General features: G+C 43.3%; 1 long non-coding RNA gene across 2 annotated transcripts in view; it reads left to right on the top strand.

The window, feature by feature from the left end:
- Window positions 1-207: 207 nt before the first annotated feature.
- The window catches only part of LOC148142771 (uncharacterized), a 71,005-nt gene continuing 43,738 nt past the window's right edge, over window positions 208-27,474 (top strand). Inside the window, exons 1-3 of one of the 2 annotated variants that reach the window (XR_015751888.1) lie at window positions 208-335; window positions 1,312-1,419; window positions 2,821-3,553. This is a non-coding gene — a long non-coding RNA (uncharacterized LOC148142771). Of the gene's footprint in view, window positions 336-1,311; window positions 1,420-2,820; window positions 3,554-27,474 lie in introns of those variants that run through there. The other variant, XR_015751889.1, reaches the window with a different exon arrangement.

A 27,474-nucleotide genomic window follows, 5' to 3' on the forward strand; every position in this document is an offset into this window, starting at 1 on the left:
TGGCTGGTATGTTTGATTTGGACCGGACAATTTGCGTGTTAGACATCTCTATGATTATAACTCGACAAAGCAATTGTTAATGACTAATATTTTACCCATCAGTCTGTGCAGATATGAATATTCTCTATAAACTCACTGATAACCTCAGACGCACGCGCAGTTTGGTTTCTATGCAGAGCATGCGCAGTGTCACATTGTCAGGAAAGAGAGAGCGAGAGGGAGAGACATGGAGCTGCTTTCTCCAACAGCGGCTTCAGGGAGCGGCGCTCAGAGCCGGTGTGTGGGAGCCTCGCTGGGAGAAAGGAGCGGAGAGAATTCACAAGTCCCGGATAAAGGTTAAAAAAACTCGGAAAAAACCCTCCAGGCCCGGGTAAAGAGGTGGCGGTCTCTGATCAGGGAAACGGCCGCCATTTGTTTGAGGGAAGAGGGAGCGCAGGCCTGAGGGCCGCCATCTTGAGAAGGTCAAGGTGCAGGAGGGCGGGCTATCGGGGTCTGTAGAACAATCAGAGGAAAGGGAAGACCCATTGTTATTGATTAATTCCACGAACACAGCTTCACTGGGCGATCCCGCAGGAATATCCTCTCTCAGTCCTGCTGTGATGTTTCACCCAATCAGAACCAGCAGCTCTCCTCCTCTCTCAGCTCCCTTTCTGTCCTTCCTGCAGCATCTGTCCCCTGGAACATTGAGCTGCCTGTCCTGTCCCTCCCTCAGCTGTTGTTTCTGTAATACCTGTGATATCCCAGTCCCATCTTAGATTACTTCACTAAAGACAGGAATGCACCCGATGGATTTTTCTTAACATCAGCAATTGTTTAATATTCACTTACAGGTTTTTCATTACATCTTTTTTGAAGCATTTAATTCACATTCAATCATTTGCAATGGTGGGATTTGAACGTGTGTCCAGAGAACATTTGCTGAGTTTCTGGATAAATTGTCACACAATGACGCCCCCAGGCCATCACTTCGCCTGCTCACAGGTTCCACATCCCAGTGCAACATGAATCAAAACCCTTTCTTCCTGCACAATTGTTTAATCCTGCACTGTGGTGATATCACTCAGTACCTCTCCATGTGGTAGCCCTCACTGTGTGGGTCTAATTCCTGTCTCTGTCAGCGTTTCTCACTCTTGCAGCTACTCCAGATTCTGAGCCAACAGAACTCTCCACTCTAGAGAGATGAGGCAGCACAGGCCAGGATTGGAGACTGGGATTTTCCAGATCTCTGTGGGGCTCAGTGCCATTCTACATGTATAATCTTCACAGCATCAGTCTCATTTCCCATTCTGCCTATTTCTGTGTTTTCTACAGGTACTCAGGGAGTTCCTGACTCAATAGACTTGCCAACTGCTGGTTGGGAAGATGGTTGGTCAGCCAGAGACACAAAGGTCAGAAGCCTTCAATAAATCCTGCCGCCAGGTAAAATCATTCACAGTGCACAGAGCAGAGAGCAATGAGAGGGCTCCAAACATCAGCTAACAAGACATGACATAGACATAGTGCTGGAGGGGGAGCATAGTTCAGACACACCCCAAGCTCAGGCACCACCTTTACTTTAAGGTTTGTTTTGTACTGAGACAGCATTGGGAATTTCCAGTTTCAATCCAGGCGTGTGCTGATTTGGTGAGCAACAGGACAACAGAGGGGAAAGCAGGTCTCCCACGAGAGGGTGGTAATGCTTCCTGGGATCTTTCTGTTTCCTATTCCCTCTCCAATATTGTATCTGTGGCTTGTCTTGTGGACCGGTGTCTTCAATCATTCTAACTTCTACAACAGTTGCTATATCTGTCATCTCCTCCCCTCTCACCAATCACTTCACATATTTGAAAACCTCCAGTCCAGGCGACCATCCATATCGCTGTAACTTGCTTCAGTCTCTACAACATGCCTTTTCTCGATAGTCTCCTTCTCCAACAACTGGAGACATAGGGTCTGTTTCTGTGCTGCATGATCTTCGGCCGAGGTTTCCTAAATGGAATGAGTCGGAATTGCCTGTGTTTGGCTCATATCCCTTCAAATCTTCTCCTCTCCATGTACCTGCCTGAGTGTCTTTTCCATGTTGTAATTGTACTTGTATTTATCATTTCCTTTGGCAGTCCATTCCATCTATGCACCATCCCCTGTGGAAAATGTTGCCCCTCAGCTCCCTCTTTAAATCCTTGCGCTCTCACCTCACGTTTATACCCTCGAGTTTTGGACTCACCTACCCTTGGCTATTCACTTATGTCGGCCCTTCAAACCTTTCCTATTCCTATTCTAATCCAAATGTCTTTTAAACATTGTAATTGTCCCCGTGTTCACCCCTTCCTTGGGAAGTTCATTCCACAGTTGAAACTTTATTGCTGGAACAGCACAGCAGGTCAGGCAGCATCCAGGGAACAGGAGATTTGACGTTTCGGGCACAGGCCCTTCTTCAGTGGATTTTTGAATCCACTGCCTTGTCACTTTAAAGGCACAGGATGATTCACACTCTGTGAAGGGCTCATTCCTGAAGAAGGGCCTGTGCCCAAAACGTCAAATCTCCTGTTCCCTGGATGCTGCCTGACCTGCTGTGCTGTTCCAGCAATAAAGTTTCAACTTTGATCTCCAGCATCTGCAGACCTCACTTTCTCCTCGAAAAGTTCATTCCACACACAATACACCGTCTGTGTAACAATGTGTCCCTCATGTCTTTTTTTTAAATGTCTCTCCTCTTACACTTAGAAATGTAGCTCCTAGTCTTGAAACTCCCCTTTCCATGGGAAAAGACAACTCCCATTAACTCTATCTATCCCCCTCATTATTTTATAAACTTCTATGAGGTCATCTGTCAACATTCAGGTTTCAATGAAAAAATGAGCTGAAAATGTGTTGCTGGAAAAGCACAGCAGGTCAGGCAGCATCCAAGGAACAGGAGAATCGACGCTTCGGGCATGAACCCTTCTTCAGGAATGAGCCCTTCACAGAGGGTGAATCATCCTGTGCCTTTAAAGTGACAAGGCAGTGGATTCAAAAATCCTGTGGCCGTAGACTCGTCAATACAGCGTGTGAATAATTCTGAGGCCTGAGGATGTAAAATACCATGTGTGAATAATCCTCTGGCCTGTGAATCATCAATACTGTGTGTGAATAACTCTTGGCCTGAGGATGGTCAATACTGTGTGTGAAAAATCCGGTGGCCTGATGATAGTCAATGCTGTGTGGGAAAAAGACTGTGCCCTGAAAATAGTCAATACTGTGTGGGAATAATCCTGTGCCTTGAGGATATTCAATACTGTGTGTGGATACTCCTGTGGCCTGAGGATGGTCAATGCAGTGTGTGAATAATCCTGTTGCCTGAGGTTGTTCAATACTGTGTGTTAATAATCCTGAGACCTATGAATGGGCAATACTGTGTGTGAATAATCCTGTTGCCTGAGGTTGTTCAATACTGTGTGTTGATAAACTTGTGGCCTGTGAATCGTCAATACTGTGTGTGAGTAATAATGTGGCCTGTGGATGGTCAATGCTGTGTGTTAATAATCTGTGGTCTCTGCATAGTCAATACAGAGTATGAATAAACCTGTGCGTTGTGCATGCTCAAAACTGTGTGAATAATCCTGTGACCTGAGGATTGTCAATACTATCTGTGAATAATCCTGTGTCCTGAGGACGGTCAGTACAGTGTGTGAATTATCCTCTGGCCTGTAATTCGTAAATGCTCCTGTGGGCTGAGGATGGCCTGTACTGTGTGTGAATAATCCTATGGCCTGAGGATGGTCAATAGTGTGTATGAAAAATCCTGTGGCCACTGATGTGGTGGTTTTGGATGAGCAGCTGGTTGATCCTCTCCCTCCAATTTCCCTATCTCTGTAAACCCCTCCAGCTGCAGCAATCCGTACTGGCTTTGTAACACCGTTCAGGTCCTGGCCACTCTCTGAAACGCTCTCACCACCTCCAGCACCTTCATCTCTCTCTGTTCCTGTCACGTCATTAAACCCTGACAATGATTCACGTTCTACCTGCCCTCCTCCTGCGAGCAGACCCTTTGCGATTCCTTTAAAACTTACTCTTAAAGCACGCTCTCACTTCTGGATTTTAAGCACGTTTTGCTGATCTTGTTTGCCTCATATTCTAATATGATCCATTTTGTCCTGAGTGAGGGACAGGAGTGAGTTTCTTGTTGAGGTTTTGTCTGTTTCGATGGAATGTACTTTTTTTGAGTGACTCACACTGTTCCTTCTAATGTTTCCACTGTTCATTTACAGATACATGTTCCAGTCTGTTTAGCCTGTTTACCTTGGTCACTTCTCCTGTCAAATTTACGCAATTGGCTATTTTTGTTTTTCATTGTAATTTGTCCTTTCTGTGATTCACTCTAAAACTTTATATTTCTTTAAACTGCACTTTATCACAATTTCCCAGAGGATCTCTTCAGGTGACATTACTCATTCACTAAGTTTCATCACACAACCATCGATCTGACATTGTGCAACTGGCTAGGGACATAACTATGTGTTATTCAAAGAAACACTGAAAAAAATTTATCTGTACTCCCCTTCCACTATCACTGTTGTCAGTGTGATTGTCCCAGATTATGCGAATATTGAAGTTTCCCAAAATTATCACAATATCTTTGATAATTCCAATTAATTCCTGTTTAATGCAGTGATGTGCAATGAAATGCTGTTCGGTGGCTAAAAATGTTCTACTTATTCTGTCCTTGGCAAGTAGTAGCCAGAATTTACATTCCGACTCTACTTCATGATCTGCGGCCAAATGCTTTCTCTGTAATGCCTTTGTTATCCATTATAGTTCTCGTTGCGCATTTTGCCTGAGTTTCCGCAAGGTTGTGAGCTATTTAATACTTATGTTCACCTTTTGTTCGCCCTGTAACCATGTCTCCCTGGTGTCTAAATTTCTTTTATCTCTGTGTCACAAATCCAACTACCTTATTGCAGAGACCTTGTCCATGCGAAAAAAAGACATAAATTACTCTTTCCCACAATGTCCTGTCACATACCTATTCGCTGATGAACAGGCTAAGTTAAACTCTGTCCCTTTCGGTTCCTTTCTGCTTGTCTTCAGAAAAATTCCCATGCTGTTCCGATGCTTCACATTTTCTCTTTGGATTTGGAAAGCCCCTTTCACCTGAACCCTGTCCCTGCATCCTCTCTGTCAGTTTAAAGCCCTGTCCATAAACCTACTGACAGGTATGGGATGTGGGTGTCTCTGGCTGACCAGCCTTTCTTGCCCAGCCCGAGCTGCCCTTGAGCTGAGTAACTTGCTTGGCCATTTCAGAGGGTCATTGAGAGGCAAACACTTTGTTGTGGTTATGTAGTGCAGACCACGTCAGGATGTATAGATGTCCATCTCTGAAGGACAAGTGTTTGGGTTTTTTGTACATCAGCAATGGTCTCATACTTACATGTGGATTGTTAATTACTATTTTTAAAATTATTGATTTAAAATTCTACCATTTCTGATGGTGGGATTCAAACCTTTCTCCCCTGTACATTAGCTGAGGTTTTGGATTCATGCTCGAGCAGTTATACCACTCGGCCATCACTTCACCTGCTCGATGGTTGCCCATCCCTGAACACTGACACCAGTGCATCATGAAGCTAAACCCGTTCTTCCAACACAATTGTTTGATCTTGATCACTTGCTGCACTCTGGTGATATCACTCAGTCTCTTTCCATGTGGTGTATCCCTCACTGTGTGGGTCTAATTGCTGCCTTTGTCAGTGTCTCTCGCTCAGGATCTCCAGATACTGAGCCAACAGAATTCTCCACTTCAGAGTGACGCAGCAGCACAAGCCAGGGATGGAAACTGAGATTTTCCAGATCTCTGTGTGATACAGTGCCATTTTCCATGTGTAACCCTCACAGCATTAGTCTAATTTCCCATTCTGTCTATCTGTCTGTCTCCTACACGTACTCAGGAAGGTCCTGACTCAATAGACTTCCCAACTGCTGGGTGTCTCGTCAATCATCACATTGAAGATGGTTGGTCAGCCAGAGAGACAAAGAGCAGGGGGATCTGGAGCCTTCAATAAATCCTGGAGTGAGGTAAGATTACTCACAGTGCACAGGGCAGAGAGCAATGAGGGGGCTCCAAACATCAGCTAACAGGACATGACATGGATACAGTGCTGGAGGGGGAGCACAATACAGACATACCCCAGGCTCAATCACTGCCCATAATGTAAGGTCTGTTGTACTAAGACTAACTACACTGTAACACCGAATCTATGTCATATCTTGGTGACCAATGTCTTCAATAATTTTTTAAATCCTATAACAGTTGCTCTCTTTGTAACCTCCTCCCTTCCTTACAGTCACTTCACTACTTTGAAACGTACTGCATTCCAGCCTACCATCCCTATCGCTGTAGCTTGCTTCAGTGTCTACAACATGCCTTATCTCAGTCGTCTCCTCCTCTCTATATCCAGTTAAAGTCATGTAGCACGGAAAGAGAACCTTCACTCCAACTCATCAATGCTGACCATGATTCTTATACTAAACGTGTCGCATATGCCTGTGTTTGGCCCTTATCTCTTCAAACCTTCTCCTCTCCATGGATCTCCCCAAATGTCTTTTCCATGTTGTAATTGTACACGTTTCTCCCATTTCCTCTGGCAGCCCGTTCCGTCTATGCAGCATCCTCTGTGGCTAATGTTGCTGCTCAGCTCCCTCTTTAAATCCTTGCTCTCTCACCCCCTGTTTATACCCTCTCGCTTTGGACTCACCTACCCTTGGCTTTTCACCTTACTGAGGCCCCGCATGGTTTTATAAACCTTTAGAAGGTCAATCCGTAGCCTCCTCTGCCTAAGGCAAATATTTAGGACAATGTTAAAATGTCTCCAATTCATATCAACGCTCTGGACAATGAAGGAAAGTGCGTCAAATACTGCTTTCACCACCCTGTTCAACTGCAATGTCACTTCCAAGGAACAATGTAACTGCACCCCTTGGTCTCTCTCTGTTCGACAACACTGTCCAGGGCCAAACCATTAACTGTGTTAGTCCTCCCTGGTTTGTCTCAACAAAACCCAACACCATACGTCAACTGCATCTTTCATTCCTTGGTCCACTGGCCCCGTTGTTCAAGAGCCTCTTTGATAACCATATTCACTGCACGATGCTATTAATTTGATCATCTGCAAACATCCTAACAATGACTCCTATATTCTCAATCAAATCGTTTATGTAGATGACACATATCAGTGGATCCAGCCCCGATCCTTATAGCACACCGCTGGTCACAGGCCTCCAGTCTGAGCAACAATCCACCACCCTCTGTCTCCAACTGTCAAGCCAATTTTGTATCCAGTTGGCTAGCTCTCCCTGACCCCATGTGGTCTAACCTTCTGAACCAGTATATCATGCTAAACCCTGTCAAAGGTCTTGCTGACTTTAGTGTAGACAATGTATGGTCACCACTTCAACAAAAGCAATCAAGTTAGTGAGACCTGACTTTGTACTGACTAGCTTTCATCAATCCTTGCCTTTGCAAATGCATGTAACTCCTGCCTGGCAAAATCACTTCCACAACCTACCCATCACTGACAGCTGGCTAATTGGTCTTTAGTTCCCTAGCATTCCATCAACGTGTTTCTCAAAAAATGGACCAAAACTATATTCTTGTCATAGTTGTCCAGCATGGAAACAGACCCTACAGTTGGTAGAAAACATAATCTCAAACTAAACCCATCCCAGCTGCCTGTTGCTGGCCCATATCCCTCCAAATGTGTCCTATTCACGTACTTATCAAAATGTCTGAAAAACGTTGTTATTGTACCCACATCCACCCCTTCCTCAAGAAGTTCATTCCACACTCAATCCGCCCTCTGTGTAACAATTTGACCCTCATGTCATTCTTTTGAAGATCTCTCTCCCCTAACCATAAAAATGTGGCCCCTTCTCTTGAGACTCCCCCATCCTGGGGAAAATGCAGCGACCGTTCACTCTATCTATATCTCTCATTATCTTATAAACTTCTATAAGGTCACCTCTCAATCTCCAGGCTCCTGTGAAAAACGAGTCAGCATATCCTGCCATTTTTCACATCGCAAACCTTCCACACCCAGCAACATCTTGGTATATCTCTTCTGAACCCCTTGCAGCAGAATAATATCCTCCCTATAACTGGGTGACCAGAACTGGACAAGAGTGTTGCAGAAGAGGCCTCACCAATATCGGTATAATCTCAACATGACGTCCCAAATCCTACACTCAATGGACTGAGCAATAGTCAATCATGCCAAGCACTGCCTTATCCATCCTGTGTTGCAAACTTCAAGAATTATATACCCAGAGGTTGCTCTGCTCTGAAACACTAACCGAGGCCCTAACATTAATTATATAAGCTCTACCCTTATTTGTTTTACCAAATTTATTAGGTTGCATTTATTCAAATTGAATTCCTTCTACAGTTTTTCAGCCCATTCACTCATCAAGATCCCTTTGTAATCTTAGAAAACCTCCTTCACTGTCAACTATTCCACCCTCCAAACTTCCAGCCCATCTCACGTGGCTGTCAATGGTACAAATACCTTTGCTCGGGGCTCCACAATTTCTTCCTTAGCATCGCCTGTCTTACAGTTAATCAGGCCCTGGGACTTTCCATACCTTTGTGTTATAAAGCTTCCAGCACCACCTCTTCTATAACATGCACTCTTTTCAAGTCATAGAGATGTAAAGCATGGAAACAGACCCTTCGGTCCCACTCGTCCATGCTGACCAGAAGTTCTAAACAAATCCATCTCATTTACCAGCATTTGGCCCATGTACCACTAAACCATTACAATTCATAGTCCCATTCAGATATCTTTTAAATGTTGTCATAGTATCAGTATCTGTTACATTCTCTGTCAGTTCATTTTATACATGCATCACCTTATGCATGAAAAAACTGTTCCTTCAGTCCCTTTTAAATCTTTCCCCTCTAAACTTAAACTTATGCCCTCTAGGTTTGGACTACCCAATCCCTGGGAAAAGACCTTGAATGTTTACCCTATCCATACCCCTCAGGTTTATATAAACGTCTGTCAGGTCACCCCTCAATCTCCGATGCTCCAGGGAAAATAACCCCAGCTTCTAAAGCAACAATCCTGGCAACATCTTGTCAATCTTTTCTGAGCACTTTGCAGTTCCCCTCATCTAAGTCATTAATAAAAATTACAAACAGTAGAGGCCCAAGGACAGATCTCTGTGGAACACCACTCACCACAGACTTCCAGGCAGAATATTTTCAATCTACTACCACTCGCTGTCTTCTGTTGGCCAGCCAATTCTGTATCCAGACAGCTAAGTTCCCCTGTATCCCATTTCTCCTGACCTTCTGAATGAGCCTACCATGGGGAACCTTATCAAATGCCTTGCTGAAGTCCACATACACCACATCCACAGCTCGACCCTCATCAACTTTTCTAGTCACATCCTCAAAAAACTCGATAAGGTTTGTGAGGCATGACCTACCCCTTACAAAGCCGTGTTGACTGCATTTAATCAAGCCATGCTCTTCCAGATGGTCATAAATCCTATCCCTCAGAATCCTTTCTAACACCTTGCAGACGACAGACGTGAGACTTACTGGTCTGTCATTGTTGTGGATTTCCCTATTTCCTTTCTTAAGAGAGGAATTACATTTGCCTCTCTCCAGTCCTCAGGTACGACTCCAGTGGAGAGCGAGGATGCAAAGATCTTCGCAAGTGGCGAAGCAATTGCATTTCTCGTTTCCCAAAGCAGTCGAGGACAAATCTGGTTCAGGCCAGGCGACTTGTCAATCTTAATGTTTGACAAAATTTTCAGCACATCAGCTTCCTCTATCTCTATCCATTCCAGCATGCACACCTGCTCTTCAAAGGTTTCATTCACTGCAAAGTTTGTTTCTTTCGGAAAGACAGAAGCAAAAAACTCATTTAGGGCTTCCCCAACCTCCTCAGACTCCACACACAAATTCCCTATGCTATCCCTGATCGGCCCTACTCTTTCTTTGACCATTCTCTTATTCCTCACATAAGTGTAAAATCCCTTTGTGTTCTCTCTAATCCGTTCTGCCAAGCCTTTCTCGTGGCCCCTCCTGGCTCTCGTCAGACCATTTTTGAGCTCCTCAATTTCTCATATTTGTTCCTCAGTCTCCCACTGATTATTAGGCGTCAGCAGTACGGTCGTGTCAAAGTGATGACCCATTCTTATTTCTCAGTTCCACTAACATAGCTTCACTGGGCAATCCCACAGGAATATCCTCTCCAAGTACTGCTGTGATGATTCATGCAATCAAACCCCACCACCACACATCCTCTCTTGCCTCCCCTTCGATGCGTCCTGCAATCCCTGATAATGAGCTGCCAGTCCTGCCCCTCCCTCAGCTGTGTTTCTGTGATAACTATAATCTCCTAGTCTGATGTTCCAGTCCATGCCCTGAGTTCATCTTCCTTAGCTGTCAGGTCCCTTGCATTGAAATACATGTAGTTTAATAACAAGTTTTCCCCCATTTCCTGCTATGTTCTTGCCTGCCTTGTCTTTTGAAATCACTCTCTTTAACTTGTGTACCAGCCTCAATCTTCATTCTGACCTGACGACTGTTTAAGGTCCAACACCCTGCCAGACTAGGTTATATCCTCTCAAGCAGCTCTATCAATTCTCTCCATCAGGATATGGGTCCCTCTCCTGCTCCCAGTTAAGATGCCCTTCCCACCCTGTCTCCCTGTGCTGACACCTTCAGGGATCTATGGACTTGTCCACCAAGGTCCCTGAATTCCTCAGTACTCCGCAAGGACCTACCGTTCATTATGTCTGTTCTTCGCTTATCGTACCTCCCACAGAGTATTACCTCACTTCAATCAGAACTAAACTCTGCTTAGATTATCATCCGATCGACATCGGACTGCAGACGGAGACCATCCTCCTCACTGTGAACAACACCCTTACCTTTCATGTCATCTGCAAACCTACTCTTGATACCGTCTGCTCTCACTTCGAAGTTATTATTTGACAGAAGACCCAGCAATGGTTTCTGCACAGATCCATGTGGTACATCCACTGGTGAAAGTATGCTATCCACCAATTTTGCATCCAATTTGCCAACTTGCCTTGGAACCCAGTCCTTTTGGACCAGCCTTCCATGTTGGATCTTGTTTAAGGACTAAGTCAAGTCCATGTAAACCACATCATTTGCACAGCCCTCATCAATATCCTGAAGCACCATTTCAAAAAAAACTGAACTGAATTCCTCAGACAGTATCAACCTCTGCCAAATCCGTGATGACTAAACTAAGTTGATCCTTACCTTTGCAAGTGTTGATTCATCCTCACAGTTGTTTCCAATAATTTCCCTCCCCCTGCTGTTAGACTATCTACTCTGTAATTACCTGGCCTATCCCTGCTGCCCTTCTTGAACAAAGGAACCACGTGAGCTATCCTCAGTCATTCAGCACTTCACCTGTGGCCAGCAAAGTATTAAATATATCCACCAGGGCCCCAGCAATCTCTGGGTAATTAGCATGGGGTCAAAGAATGCTGGTCTTGGCAGTGACACCCACATCCCATGAAAGAATAAATAAAAATACATATGTCCCTCCTTACCTCTGACACACCTCACAGCTGCAGCAATCCTTACTGGCTTTGTAACACCATTCAGGTCCTGACCACTCTCTGTAACACTCTCACCACCTCCAGCACCTTCACTTCTCCCTGTTCCTATCGTGCCATTAAACCCTGACAATGATTCCCCTTCCCATTGCCCTCCCCCTGCAAGCAGACTCTTTACAATCCCTTCAAAACTTACTCCTAAAACACTCTCTCATTTCAGGATTTTAAGTACTTTGTGGTGATCTTTCAGCCTGATAATCTAATATGATCCATTTTGTCCTGAGTGAGGGACCGGTGGGGATTTCTTGTTGAGGTTTGGTCTGTTTCAGTGAAATGACCTTTTGAATGTTTTCCACTGTTCATTTACAGACACATGTTTCAGTCTGTTCAGCCTGTTTACCTTGGTCAGTTCTCCTCTCAAACTCATGTAATTGTCTATTTTTGTTTCTAGTTGTAGTTTGTCCTTTCTGTGATTCACTTTAAAACTTTATATTTCTTTAAACTGCACTTTATCACAATTTCCCAGAGGCTCTCTCCAAGTGACATTACTCATTCACGAAGTGTCATCACACAACTGTCGCTCTGTGATAGTTATGTCCCTAGTCAGTTACACAATGTGTTAATCAAAGAAACACTGGAAAAGAAATTCTCCGAACTCCCCTTCCAATATCACTCTTGTCAGTGTGATTGTCCCAGATTATGCGAATATTGACATTTCACTAAATTTTCACAGTGCCTTTATTAAAAATTCCATTGAATTCCTGCTTATTGCAGTGATGGGCAATGAACTACTGTTCCGTGGTCTAAAACTGTTCTGCTGCTTGTGTCCCTGGTAAGTAATAGCCAGAATTTACATTCCGACTTACTCTACTTCATGATCTGAGACCAAATGCTTTCTCTGTAAGGCCTTTGTTATCCATTATTGTTAGCGTTGCCCATTTTGCCTGAGTTTCTGCAAGGTTGTGAACCATTGAATATTTATGTTCCACCTTTTGTTCACCCTGTAACCCCATCTCCCTGGTGATAAATCTCTTTTATCTCTGTCACAAATCCATCTACCTTGATGCAGAGACTTTGTGGAAAAGAGTAAATTATGTTTTATTTTAATAGACAATTTCCTGTCACAAAATCGATTTGCTGATGTACAGTTTTAGTTAAACTTTGTCCCATCTGTTCCTTTCTGTTGTGTTCAGCTACATTCCCATGCTGCTCTGATGCGTCACCTTTTCTCTTTGGATTTGGAGAGCTCCTTTCACCTGAACCCTGTCCCTGCGTCCTCTGTCAGTTTAAAGCCCTGTCCATAAACCTACTGACGTGATTGGCCAGCACACTGGTCCCAGCACGGTTCCAGTGGAACAATCTGAATGGATTTTTTAAAAAATCAGGTATGGGATGTGGATGTCTCTGGCTGACTAGCCTTTATTGCCCATCCCTTGCTGCCCTTGAGCTAAGCAGCTGGCTCGCCCATTTCAGAGGGCAATTGAGAGGCAAGCACTTTGCTGTGGGTATGTCCTGCAGACCACGTGAGAGTGAACTGTTGTCTTTCTCTGAAGGTCAAGTGTTTGGATTTTTATCAATACTTATTTATGGATGGTTAATTCCAATTTTTAAAAAGTATATTCATTTAAAATGCCACCATTTCAAATGGTGGTATTCAAACCTGCCTCCCCTGAACATTAGCTGAAGTTTGGGATACATGCTCTAGCAATAATACCACTAGGCCATCACTTCGCCTGCTCACTGGTTGCTCATTCCTGACCAGTTATACCAGTGCATCATGAAGCAAAACCCGTTCTTCCGACACAATTGTGCGATGCTGCCATCTTCCTGCACTCTAGTGCTATCACTCAGTCTCTCTCCATGTGGTATCCTTCACTGAAGGGTCAAATTACTCTGTCAGCGCCTCTCACTTTTCCATCTACTGCGTGTGAATACTCATGTGGCCTCTGTACTGTCAACATAGTGTGTAAATAATCCTGTGGCCTGAGGCTGGTCAATAATGTGTGTGAATAATTTTGCTACCTGAGGATTGTCAATACTGTGTATGAATAATCCTGTGGACTGTGAATGGTCAGTACTGTGTGTGACTAATCCTGTAGACGTATAATTGTCAATACTGTGTGTGAATAATCCTGTGGCCTGAGAATGGTCAATACAGTGTGTGAATAATCCTGGTGCCTCTGGATGGTCAATACTATGTGTTAATAATCTGTGAGCTGTGCAATGTCAATATTGTTTGCAAATAATACTGTGGCCTGTGAATGGTCAAGACTGTGCGTGAACAATCTTGTGATTTGAGAATGGTCAATACTGTGTGTGAACAATCCTGCGGCCTGTGAATCATCAATACTGTGTGTGAATAATTTTGCTACCCGAGGATTGTCAATACTGTGTGAAAATAATCCTGTGGACTGAGAATGGTCAATACTGTGTGTGAATAATCCTGTGGCCTGAAGTTGGTCAATACTGTGTGTGAAAAATGCTGTGGACTGTGAATGGTCAATACTGTGTGTGAGTAATCCTGTGGCCTGAGGATGGTCAATACTGTGTGTGAATAATCCTGTGCACTGTGAATGCTCAATACAGTGTGTAAATAATCCTGTGGACTGAGGGCAGTCAATACTGTGTGTGAATAATCCTATGGCCCGTGAATCATAAATACTGTGTGTGAATAATCCTGTGCCCTGTGAATGGTCAATACTGTGTGGGAATAATCCTGTGACGTGTAAATGACCAAGACAGTGTGTTCATTAATATTGTGGCCGTATGGTGGTCAATAATGTGTGCGAATAATCTTGTGAACTGAGAATGTTCAATACAGTGTGTGAATAGTCTAGAGGCTTGAGCATTGTCAATACTTTGTGTGAATAATCCTGTTGCCTGAGGACGGTCCATACTGTGTGTGAATAATCCTGTGGCTTTAGAATGGTTAATAATGTATGGGAATAAGCCTGAAAATGGTCAATGCTGTGAGTTAATAATCATGTGGCCTGAGAGTAGTCAATAAAGTGTGGGAATAATCCAGTGGCCTAAGAATAGTCAATACTGTGTGTGAATAAGGCTGTGGCCTGTGGATGGTCAATAATGTGTGTGAGCAATCCTGTGGCCTGAGAATGGTCAAAACTATGTGCGATTAATCCTGTTGACTAGGGTTATTCAATGCTCTGTGTGAATAATCCAGTGGTCTGTTAACAGTCTATGCTGTGTGTGAATAATGCTGTGGACTGTGAATGGTGAATACTGTGTGTGAGTAATCCTGTGGCCTGAGGGCAGTCAATACTTTGTGTGAATAATCCTATGGCCCGAGAATCGTAAATACTGTGTGTGAATAACCCTTTGCCTAAGGATGGACAATACTGTGTGCGAATAGCCCTTTGCCCAAGGATGGGCAATACTGTGTGTGAATAATGATGTGGCCTGTGGATGGTCAATGCTGTGAGATAATAATCATGTGGGCTGTGGTTGGTCAATACTATGTGTTAAAAATCTGTGGCCTGTGCATGGTCAATATTGTTTGCAAATAATACTGTGTCCTGAGGATGGTCAATACTGTGCGTGAATAACCCTTGGCCTGAGGATGGTCAATACAGTGTGTGAACAATCGTGTTGCCGGAGGTTGTTCAATAGCATTTATTAATAATCCTGTGGCCTGAGAATGGTCAATATAGTGTGAGAATAATCCTGTTGCCTAAGGATGATCAATACTGTGTAGGAAAAATCCCGTGGCTTGAGGATTGTCAATACGTTGTGTGGATAATTCATGGCCTGAGGATGGTCAATACTGTGTGTAAATAATCCTGTGACCTGTAAATGTTGAAGACAGAGTATTCATTAATCCTGTGGCCATGTGCTAGTCAATGCTGTGTGTGAATAAACCTGTGCCCTGTGAATGGTCAATACTGTGTGTGAACATTGCTGTGGCCTGAGAATCGTTAATACTGCGTGGAAATAATCATGTGATGTGTAAATGATTAAGACAGTGCATTCATTAATACTGTAGCCGTATGGTGGTCAATACTGTGTGAGAATAATCCTGTGGACTGAGAATGGTCAATACTGTGTGGGAATAACCGTTGGGCCGAAAGATAGTCAATACTGTGTGTGTTAAATATCCTGCTGCCCGAGGATGTTCAATAAAGTGAGTGAATAATCCTGTGGCCTGAGAATGGTCATACATTGTGTGAAAAATTACATTGCCTGAGGACAGCCATACTGTGTGTGAATAATCCTGTGGCCTTCGAATAGTCAATAATGTATGGGAATAATCCTGTGGCCTGAGGATGGTCAATACAGTGTGTGAACAATCCCGTGGCTTGAGGATGGTCAATACTGTGTGGGAATAATCCTGTGACCTGTAATTGGTCAAGACAGTGTGTTCATTAATCCTGTGGCCGGAGGCTGGTCAATACTGTGTGTGAATAAAGATGTGGTCTGAGAATTGTCAATACTGTGTGGGAATAATCCTGTGACTTGCAAATGTTGAAGACAGAGTGTTCATTAATCCTGTGGCCATGTGCTAGTCAATGCTGTGTGTGAATAATCCTGTGCCCTGTGAATGGTCAATACTGTGTGGGAATAATCTGTGGCTTGTGCATGGTCAATACTGTGTGGGAATAATCCTGTGACCTGGAAATGGTCAAGACAGTGTGTCATTTAATCCTGTGGCCGGAGGCTGGTTAATACAGTGTGTGAATAATCTTGTGGTCTGATGATGGTCAATACTGAATAATCCTGTGCCCTGAGCATGTTCAATATTGTGTGTGAAAAAACCTGTGGCCTGTGACGGTCAATGCTGTTTGTGAATTATCCTTGGACAGTGAATGGTCAATACCACGTGTGAATAATCCTCTGACCCATGAATGGTCAATACTGTGTGTGAATAACCCTTGGCCTGAGGATGGTCAGTTCTGTGTGTGAGCAATCCTGTGGCCTGAGAATGGTCAAAACTATGTGCGATTAATCCTGTTGACTAGGGTTATTCAATGCTCTGTGTGAATAATCCTGTGGCCTGTTAACAGTCTATGCTGTGTGTGAATAATGCTGTGGACTGTGAATGGTGGATACTGTGTGCGAATAATCCTGCGGCACGAGTCTGGTCAATATTATTTGTGAACAATCCTGTGGCCTGAGGATGGCCAGCACTCTGTGGGAATTATCCCATGGCCTAAGGATGGTCACCTCTGTATGGGAATAATCCTTTGGTCTGAGGAAGGTCAAAACTGTGTGAGAATAATCCTGTGCGCAGCGAATGCTGAATAGTGTGTGTGAATAACCCTTGGATGGTCATTACTGTGTGTGAACAATCCTGTGACCTGAGGGTAGTGAGTACTGTCTGTGAATAATCCTGCAGCCTGAGGGTGATCAATACACTGTGAACAATCCTGTGGCCTGAGAATGGTCAAAACTGTGTATGAATCAAACTGAGGCTTGTAAATGGTCAAGACAGTGTGTTCATTAATCCTGTGGCCGAATGGTGGTCAATACTGTGTTTGAGTATTCCTGTGACCTGAGAATGTTTAATTTTTTTTTGAGTATCCCTGTGTACTGAGGATGGTCAATAATGTGTATAAATAATCCTGGGAACTGTGAATGCTCAATACTGTGTGGGAATAATCTTGTGGCCTGAGAATGGTCAATGCTGTGTGTGAATAATCCTGTGGCCTGATGATGGTCAATACCTTGTGAAAATAATCCTGTGGCTTGAGGATCGTCGATACTGTATATGAATAATCCTGTGTCCTGATAATGGTCAATACAGTGTGTGAATAATCCTGGTACCTGAGGATGGTCAATAATGTATGTCACTAATCCTGTGGCCTGTGAATCGTCAATACTGTGTGTGAATAATCCTGTGACCTGTAAACTGACAAAGCAGTAGGTTCAAAAATCCTGTGGAAGTCGGCTGGTCAATACAGTGTGTGAATAATGCTGTGGCCTATGAATCATCAGTATTGTGTGTGAATAATCCTGTGGCCTGAGGATTGTCAATACTGTGTGTAATTAATCCTGTTGCTTGAGATTATTCAGTACAATGTGTGAATAATCCTGTGCACTGTGAATATTCAACACAGTGTGAATAATCCTGTGGCCTGAGAGCTGTCAATACTGTGTGTAAATAATACTATGGCCTGTGAATCGTAAATACTGTGTGCGAATAACCATTGGCCTAAGGATGGTCAACATTGTGTGTGAATAATCCTTTGGACTCTAAATGGTCAATGCACAGTGTGAATAATCCTGCGGCCTGTGGATGGTCAATGCAATGTGATGATAATCCTGTAGCCTGTGAATGGTCAATGGTGTGTGTGCATATTGCTGTCGACTGTGAATGGTCAATACTCTGTGAATAATCCTATGGTTTTAGGATGGTAAATACTGTGTATGAACAATCCTGTGGCCGGAGGATGGTCAAAACTGTGTGTGAACAATCCCGTGGCTTGAGGATAGTCAATACTGTGTGGGAATAATCATGTACCCTGTGAATGGTCAAGACAGTGTGTTCGTTAATCCTGTGTCCGTATGCTGGTCAATACTGTGTGTGAATAATCCTGTGGCCTGAGAATCATCAATACTGTGTGGGAATAATCCTGTGACCTATAAATGGTCAAGATAGTGTGTTCATTAATCCTGTGGCTGTATGCTGGTCAGTACTGTGTTGGAATAATCCTGCTGGCTGAGAATATTGAATATTGTGTGTGAATACACCTGTGGGCTGAGGTTGGTCAATACAGTGTGTGAATGATACTGTGGCCTGAGCATGATCAATACTGTGTGTGATAATCCTCTGCTCTGTGAATGGTCGATACTGTGTGTGACTAATCCTTGGCAAGAGCATGATCAATACCATGTGTGAACAATCCCTGTGGCTGTGAATGGTCAATACTGTGTCAGAATAATCCTGTGCCTTGAGGATGTTCAATACGGTGTGGGAATAATCCTGTGACCTTTTAATTGGTAAAGAGAATGTGTTCATTAATCCTGTGGCCTCTGGTTGGTCAATGCAGTGTGTGAATGATCTTATGGCCTTAGGATGATCAATACTGTGTGCGAATAATCCTCTGGCCTGTGAATGGTCAATACTGTGTGTGAATAACCCTTGACCCGAGGATGATCAATACTGTGTGAGAGTAATCCTGTGGACGGAGGATGGTCAATACTGTGTGGGAATAATCCTGTGGCCTGAGGATGGATAAAACTGTGTGGAAATAATCCTGTGACCTGTAAATGATCAAGACAGTGTGTGCATTAATCCTGTGGCCGTAGGCTGGTCTATACTTTGTGAATAATCCTGCTGGCTAAGACTATTGAATATTGTATGTGAATATTCCTGTGTCCTGATGTTGGTCAATACTGTGTGTGAATAATACTCTGGCATGTGAATGGTCATTACTGTGTGTGACTACACCTTGGCCTGAGTATGATCAATTCTATGTGTGAATGATTCTGTGGCCTGAGCATGGTCAATAGAGTGTCAGAATAATTCTGTGTCTTGAGGATGTTTAATACAGTGTGTGCATAATCCTCTGGGCTGAGAAAGGTCAATAATGTGTGTGAATAATCCTGTGGCCATATGCTGGTCAATACTGTGTGTGAGTAATCCCGTGGACTAAGGATGGTTAGTAGAGTGTGTTAATAATTCTGTGCACTGTGAATGCTCAATACGTCGCGTGAATAATCCCGAGGCTTGAACATGGTCACTACTGTGTGGGAATAATCCTGAGGTTGGTCAATACAGTTTGTGCATAATCCTGTGGGCTAGGATGATCAATACGGTGTGTGGTTAATCCTGTGGACTGAGAATGATCAACACTGTGACTGAGTAATCCTGTGGATTGAGGGTGGTCAGTATTGTGTGAGAATAATCCTGTGCAGTGTGAATCATCAATGCTGTGTGTGAATAACCTTTGCCTGAGGATGGTCAATGCTGGGTGTGAATAATTCTGTGGCCAGAGAATGGTCAATACTGTCTGGGAATAATGCTGTGACCTGCAAATGGTCAATACAGTTTGTTCATTAATCCTGTGTCAGTATGCTAGTCAATACTGTGTGGGAATAATCCTGTCGGCTGAGAATGTTGAATATTGTGTGCGAGTACTCGTGTGGCCTGAGGATGGTCAATACTGGGTGTAAATAATTCTGTGACCTGTGAATCATCAATACTGTGTGAGATTAACCATTTGTCTAAGGATTGTCAATACTGTGTGTGAATGATAATGTGGCCTGTGGATGGTAAATGCTGTGTGTTAATAATCCAGTGGCCTGTGAATGGTCAATACTGTTTGTTAATAATCTGTGGCCTGTGGATGGTCAATTCTGTGTGGGAGTAATCCTATGGCCTGAAGATGATCAATGATGTGTGTGAAAACTCGTGTGGTCTGAGGATGGTCAATACTGTGTGTGAAAAATGGTGTGGACTGTGAACGGTCAATACTGTGTGAGAGTAATCCTGTGGACGGACGATTGTCAATACTGAGTGTTAATAATCCTTTGAATTGTGAAGGGCACATACACTGTATGAATAATCCTGCGGCCTGAGGATGGTAAATACTGTGTCTGAATAGTCCTTTGCCGAAGGATGGGCAATACTGAGTGTGAACAATAATATGGTCTGTGGATGTTCAATGCTGTGTGATAATAAACCTGTGGGCTGTGGATGGTCAATACTATGTGTTAATAATCTCCGGCCTGTGCATGGTCAATACTGATGGCAAATAATACTGTGGCCTATAGATGGACAATACTGTGTGTGAATAATCCTGTGGTTTGAGAATGGACAATACTGTGTGTGAGCCATCCTGTGGCCTGAGAATGGTCAAACCTATGTGCGATTAATCCTGTTGACTAGGGTTATTCAATGCTCTGTGTGAATAATCCTGTGGTCTGTTAACAGTCTATGCTGTGTGTGAATAATGCTGTGGACTGTGAATGGTGAATACTGTGTGCGAATAATCCTGCGGCACGCGGCTGGTCAATATTATTTGTAAACAATCCTGTGGCCTGAGGATGGCCAACAATCTGTGGGAATTATCCCGTGGACTGAGGACGGTCAGTTCTGTATTGGAATAATCCTTTGGTCTGAGGAAGGTCAAAACTGTGTGAGAATAATCCTGTGCACGATGAATGCTGAATACTGTGTGTGAATAACCCTTGGATGGTCATTACTGTGTGTGAACAATCCTGTGACCTGAGGGTAGTGAGTACTGTCTGAATAATCCTGCAGCCTGAGGGTGATCAATACACTGTGTGAACAATCCTTTGGCCTGAGAATGGTCAAAACTGTGCATGAATGAAACTGAGACCTGTAAATGGTCAAGACAGTGTGTTCATTAATCCTGTGGCCTAATGGTGGTCAATACTGTGTTTGAGTATCCCTGTGTCCTGAGGATGGTCAATAATGTGTGGAAATAATCCTGGGAACTATGAATGCTCAATACTGTGTGGGAATAATCTTGTGGCCTGAGAATGGTCAATGCTGTGTGTGAATAATCCTGTGGCTTGATGATGGTCAATACTTTATGTGAATAATTATGTTGCATGAGGATGGTCAGTACAGTGTGTGAGTAATCCTGTGGCCTGATGATGGTCAATACCTTATGAAAATAATCCTGTGCCTTGAGGATCGTCAATACTGTGTGTGAAAAATCCTGTGGTTTGAGTTAAGTCAATACTGTATACGAATAATCCTGTGTCCTGATAATGGTCAATACCCTGTGTGAATAATCCTGGTACCTGAGGATGGTCAATAATGTGTGTCACTTATCCTGTGGCCTGCGAATCGTCAATACTGTGTGTGAATAATCCTCCGGCCTGTGAAGTGTCAAGATGGTGTGTGAATAATCCTGTGGCATGAGGATGGTCATAACAGTGTGTTCATTACTCCTGGGTCTGTAGGCTGGTCAATACTGTGTGAATTACCCTTGGCCTGAGGATGGTCAATATTTTGTGTGAATAATCCTGTGACCTGTAAACTGACAAGGCAGTAGGTTCAAAAATCCTGTGGAAGGAGGTTGGTCAATACAGTGTGTGAATAATCCTGTGGACTGTGGATTGTCAATGCTGTGTTTAAATAATCCTGGGAACTCTGACTGCTCAATATTGTTTATGAATACTCCTGTGGCCTGAGGTTTATGAATACTCCTGTGGCCTGAGGTTGGTCAATACTTTGAGTGAATAATCTTGTGGCTAGAGGCTGGTCAATAATGTGTGAAAATAATCCTGTGGCCTGCGGAATGTCAATACTGTGTGTGAATAATCCTGTGGCAGTAGGGTGTTCTATACTATATGTGAATAATTCTTTGCGTGGGGATGGTCAATATTGCGTGTGAATAATCCTGGTCCCTGAGGATGTTCAGTAATGTGTGCCACTAATCCGGTGGTTTGAGGATGTTCAATACAGTATGTGAATAATCCTTTGGACAGTGAAAGGTCAGTAACATGTGTGATTAACCCTGTTGCCTGAGGTTGTTCAATACTGTGTGTGTGAATAATGCTGTGGCCTGAGTATGGTGAATACTGCGTGTGAATAATCCTGTGGCCTGAGGATGGTCAATACTGCATGTGAACTACTCCTGTTGCCTGAGTTGATGAATATTCTGTGAACTACTCCTGTTGCCTGTGGATGGTCAATACTGTGTGAGAATAATCCTTTGGACAGTGATTGGTCAATACCATGTGTGATTAATCCTGTAGCCCGATGATTGTCAATACCATGTGAAAATAATCTTGTGGTTTGAGGATGGTCAATACCGTGTGTGAATAATTGTGTTGCGTCAGGATGGTCAGTACTGTGTGAGAATAATCCTGTTGCCTGAGGATGTTCAATAATGTGTGCCACTAATCCGGTGACTTGAGATGGTCAATACTGTGTGAGAATAATGCTTTGGACAGTGAATGGTCAGTTCCACGTGTGAATAATCCTGTGGCTTGAGGATGATCAACTCTGTGTGATTAATCCTGTTGCCTGAGGTTGTTCAATCCTGTGTGAGAATAATCTTGTTACCTGTGAATGGTCAATACTGTGAGTGAATAATCCTGTGGTCTACGGATGGTCAATACTGTGTGAGTAATCCTGTGGACTGAGGATGGTCAACATGATGTGTAATTATTCCTTTGTACTGTGAATGGTCAATACAGTGTGTGAATAATTCTGAGACCTGAGGATGTAGAATACTGTGTGCGAATAATCCTGCAGCCTGAGGATGGAGGATACTTGTGTGAATAATCCTGTGGACTGTGGATTGTCAATACTGTGTGTAAAAAATCCTGGGAACTATGAATGCTCGATACTGTTTATGAATACACCTGTGGCCGAAGGTTTGTCAATAATGTGTGTGAATAATCTTGTGGGCTGATGGTGTTCAATAACATGTGAAATTAATCCTCTGGCTTGAGAATGGTCAATACCGTGTGTGAATTACCCAGGCCTGTGGATGGTCAATAATGTGTGTGAATAATTCTGAGGCCTGAGGATGTACAATACTGTGTGCGAATAATCCTGTGGCCTGTGAATGTCAATACTGTGTGTGAATTGTCCTTGGACAGTGAATGGTCAATACCATGTGTGAATAATCCTCTGGCCTGTGAATCGTCAATACCGTGTGTGAATAACCCTTGGCCTGAGGGTTGTCAAAACTGTGTGCGAATAGTCTTGTGGCCTGTGGATGGACTATACAAAGTGTTGAATAATCCTGTGCACTGTGAATGCTCAATACTGTGTGTGAATAGTCATGTGGCCTGAGGATCAATACAGTGTGTGAAATATCCTGTGGCCTAAGGATAGTGAGTACTGTTTGTGAATAATCCTGTGACCTGTAAGTGGTCAAAACGGTGTGTTCATTAATCCTGTGGCCGGAGTGATCAATACTATGTGTGATTAATCCTGTGTCCTAAGAATGTTGAATATTGTTTGTGAACATTCCTGTGGCCGGAGGTTGGACAATACTGTGTGTGACTAATCCTCTGGCATGTGAATCATTAGTACTGTGTGTGAATAACCCTTTGCCTGAGGATGATCAAAACTGTGTGTGGGTAATCCTGTAGCCTATGGATGATCAATACGATGTGTGATTAATCCTGTTGCCTGAAGTTGTTCAATCCTGCGTGAGAATAATCCTGTTATCTGTGAATGGTCAATGCTTGTGTGAATAATCCTGTGGGCTGTGAATGGTCAATACTGTGAGTGAATAATCCTGTTGTTTTTGGATGGTCAGTACTGTATGTGAGTAATCCTGTGGACTGAGGATGGTCAACATGATGTGCAATTAATCCTTTGGACTGTCAATGGTCAATACTGTGTGTGAATACTTCTGTGGCCTGAGGATAGTCAATACTGTGTGTAAATAACCCTGGGAACTATGAATGCTTGATACTGTTTATGAATACACCTGTGGCCTAAGGTTTGTCAATAATGTGTGTGAAGAATCTTGTGGGCTGATGGTGGTCAATAACATGTGAAAGTAATCGTCTGGCTTGAGAATGGTCAATACCGTATGTGAATAACCCTTGGCCTGTGGATGGTCAATAATGTGTGTGAATAATACTGTGGCCTGAGGATGGTCAATAATGTGTGTGAATAATACTGTGGCCTGAGGATGGTCAATACAGTGTGTGAATAATCCTGTGCCTTTAAAGTGACAAGGCAGTGGATTCAAAAATCCTGTGGCCGAAGACTGGTCAATACAGTGTGTGAATAATTCTGAGACCTGAAGATGTACAATAATGTGAGCGACTAATCCTCTGGCCTGTGAACGTCAATACTGTGTGTGAATTATCCTTGGACAGTGAATGGTCAATACCATGTGTGAATAATCCTCTGGCCTGTGAATCATCAATACTGTGTGTGAATAACTCTTGGCCTGAGAAGGGTCAATACTGTGTGGGAATAATCCTGTGGCCTGAGAATGATCAATGCTGTGTGGGAATAATCCTGTGGCCTGAGGATGTTCAATACCTTGTGTGAATAATCCTGTGGCCTGAGTGTGGTCATATTCTGTGTGAGGAAAATCCTGTTGACTGAGGACGGTCAATACTGTGTGTGAATAATCCTGTGGCCTGTGAATGGTCAAGACTCTGTGGGAATCATCCTGTGGCCTGAGGTTGGTCAATACGGTGTGTGAATAGTCCTCTGGCCTGAGAAATGTCAATACTATGTGTGAAAATGCTGTGGACTGTGAATGGTCAATACTGTGTGAGAGTAATCCTGTGGACGGAGAATGGTCAATACCATGTGTGAATTAACCTGTGGCCTGAGAATTGTGAATTCAGTATGTGAATAATCCTGTGCACTGTGAATGCTCAAGAAAGTGTGTGAATAATCCTGTGGCCCGTGAATCGTAAATATGTGTGTGAATGACCCTTGGCCTAAGGATGGTCAATACTTTGTGTGAATAAACCTGTGACCTGTAAACTGACAAAGCAGTATGTTCAAAAATCCTGTGGAAGTAGACTCCTCAATACAGTGTGTGAATAATGCTGTGGCCTGAGGATGGCCAATACCGTGTGTGAATAACCCTTGGCCTGAGGATAGTCAATACTGTGTGTAATTAATCCTGTTGCTTGAGATTATTCAGTACTATGTGTGAATAATCCTGTGCACTGTGAATATTCAACACAGTGTGAATAATGTTGTGGCATATGAATCATCAATATTGTGTGTGAATAATCCTGTGGCCTGAGGATGGTCAGTACTGTGTGTGAATAATCCATGGCCTAAGGATGGTCAATACTATGTGTAAATAATCCTGTGACCTGTAAATGGTCAAGACAGTGTGTTCATTAATTCTGTGGCCGTAAACTGGTCAATACTGAGTGTGAATAATCCTGTGGCCTGAGGATGGCCAATACTGTGTGTGAATAACCCTTGGCCTGAGGATAGTCAATACTGTGTGTAATTAATCCTGTTGCCTGAGATTATTCAGTACTATGTGTGGATAATCCTGTGCACTGTGAATATTCAACACAGTGTGAATAATGCTGTGGCCTATGAATCATCAATATTGTGTGTGAATAATCCTGTGGCCTGAGGATGGTCAATACTGTGTAGGAATAATCCTGTGGCTTGAGGATTGTCAATACTGTGTGTGAATAATCCATGGCCTGAGGATGGTCAATACTATGTGTAAATAATCCTGTGACCTGTAAGTGGTCAAAACAGTGTGTTCATTAATTCTGTGGCCGTAAGCTGGTCAATACTGAGTGTGAATAATCCTGTGGCCTGAGGATTGTCAATACCATGTGGGAACAATCCTGTGACCTGCAAATGTTGAAGACAGAGTGTTCATTATTCCTGTGGCCGTGTGCTAGTCAATGCTGTGCGTGAATAATCCTGTGCTCTTTGAATGGTCAATACTGTACATGAATATTGCTGTGGCCTGAGACGCGTCAATCCTGCGTGGAAATAATCCTGTGACGTCTAAATGATCAAGACAGTGTGTTCATTAATGCTGTGGCCGTATGGTGGTCAATACTGTGTGTGTTAAATGTCCTGCTGCCCGAGGATGTTCAATTCAGTGAGTGAATAATCCTGTGGCCTGAGGATGGTCAATACAGTGTGTGAAATCTTATGTTGCCTGAGGACGCTCCATACTGTGTGCTGAAAATCCTGTGGACTGTGACTGGTCAATACTGTGTATCAATAATCTGTGGCCTGTGCATGTTCAATACTATTTGTCAATAAAACTGTGGCCTGTGCATGTTCAGTACTGTTTGTACTGAATGGTCAAGGCAATGTGTTTATTAATCCTGTGGCCGTATGTTCGTCAATACTGTGTGTGAATAATCCTGTGGACTGAGAATGTTGAATATTGTGTGTGAATACTCCAGTGGCCTCTGTACTGTCAACACAGTGTATAATTAATCCTGTGGCCTGAGGCTGGTCAATAATGTGTGTGAATAATTTTGCTATCCGAGGATTGTCAATACTGTGTGAAAATAATCCTGTGGACTGAGAATGGTCAATACTGTGTGTGAGTAATCCTGTGGCCTGAGGATGGTCAATACTGTGTGTGAATTATCCTGTGCACTGTGAATGCTCAATACAGTGTGTAAATAATCCTGTGGACTGAGGGCAGTCAATACTGTGTGTGAATAATCCTATGGCCCGTGAATCATAAATACTGTGTGTGAATAACCCTTGGCCTAAGGATGGTCAATACTGTGTGTGAATAGCCCTTTGCCTAAGGATGGGCAATACTGTGTGTGAATAATGATGTGGCCTGTGGATGGTCAATGCTGTGTGATAATAATCATGTGGGCTGTGGATGGTCAATACTATGTGTTAAAAATCTGTGGCCTGTGCATGGTCAATATTGTTTGCAAATAATACTGTGTCCTGAGGATGGTCAATACTGTGCGTGAATAACCCTTGGCCTGAGGATGGTCAATACAGTGTGTGAACAATTGTGTTGCCTGAGGTTGTTCAATAGGATATATTAATAATCCTGTGGCCTGAGAATGGTCAATATAGTGTGAGAATAATCCTGTTGCCTAAGGATGATCAATACTGTGTAGGAAAAATCCCGTGGCTTGAGGATTGTCAATACGTTGTGTGGATAATTCATGGCCTGAGGATGGTCAATACTGTGTGTAAATAATTCTGTGACCTCAGGAGGGTCAATACTATGTGGGAATAATCCTGTGACCTGTGAATGGTCAATACTGTGTGTGAATATTGCTGTGGCCTGAGAATCGTCAATATTGTGTGAGAATAATCCTGTGAGGTGTAAATGAACAAGACCGTGTGTGCATTAATCCTGTGGCTGTATGCTGGTCAATACTGTATCTGAATAATCCTGTTGGCTGAGAATATTGAACATTGTGTGAATACTCCTGTGGCTTGTGTTGAGTCAATACAGTGTGTGAGTAAACCTCTGGCCTGTGAATCATCAATACTGTGTTTGACTAATCCTTGGATGCGTATGT

The sequence above is a fragment of the Chiloscyllium plagiosum genome, unplaced genomic scaffold (assembly GCF_037043375.1).
Source record: "Chiloscyllium plagiosum isolate Xiang-an unplaced genomic scaffold, Cpla_swu_hap1 HiC_scaffold_28, whole genome shotgun sequence".
In the NCBI taxonomy this organism is placed as follows: Eukaryota; Metazoa; Chordata; class Chondrichthyes; order Orectolobiformes; family Hemiscylliidae; genus Chiloscyllium; species Chiloscyllium plagiosum.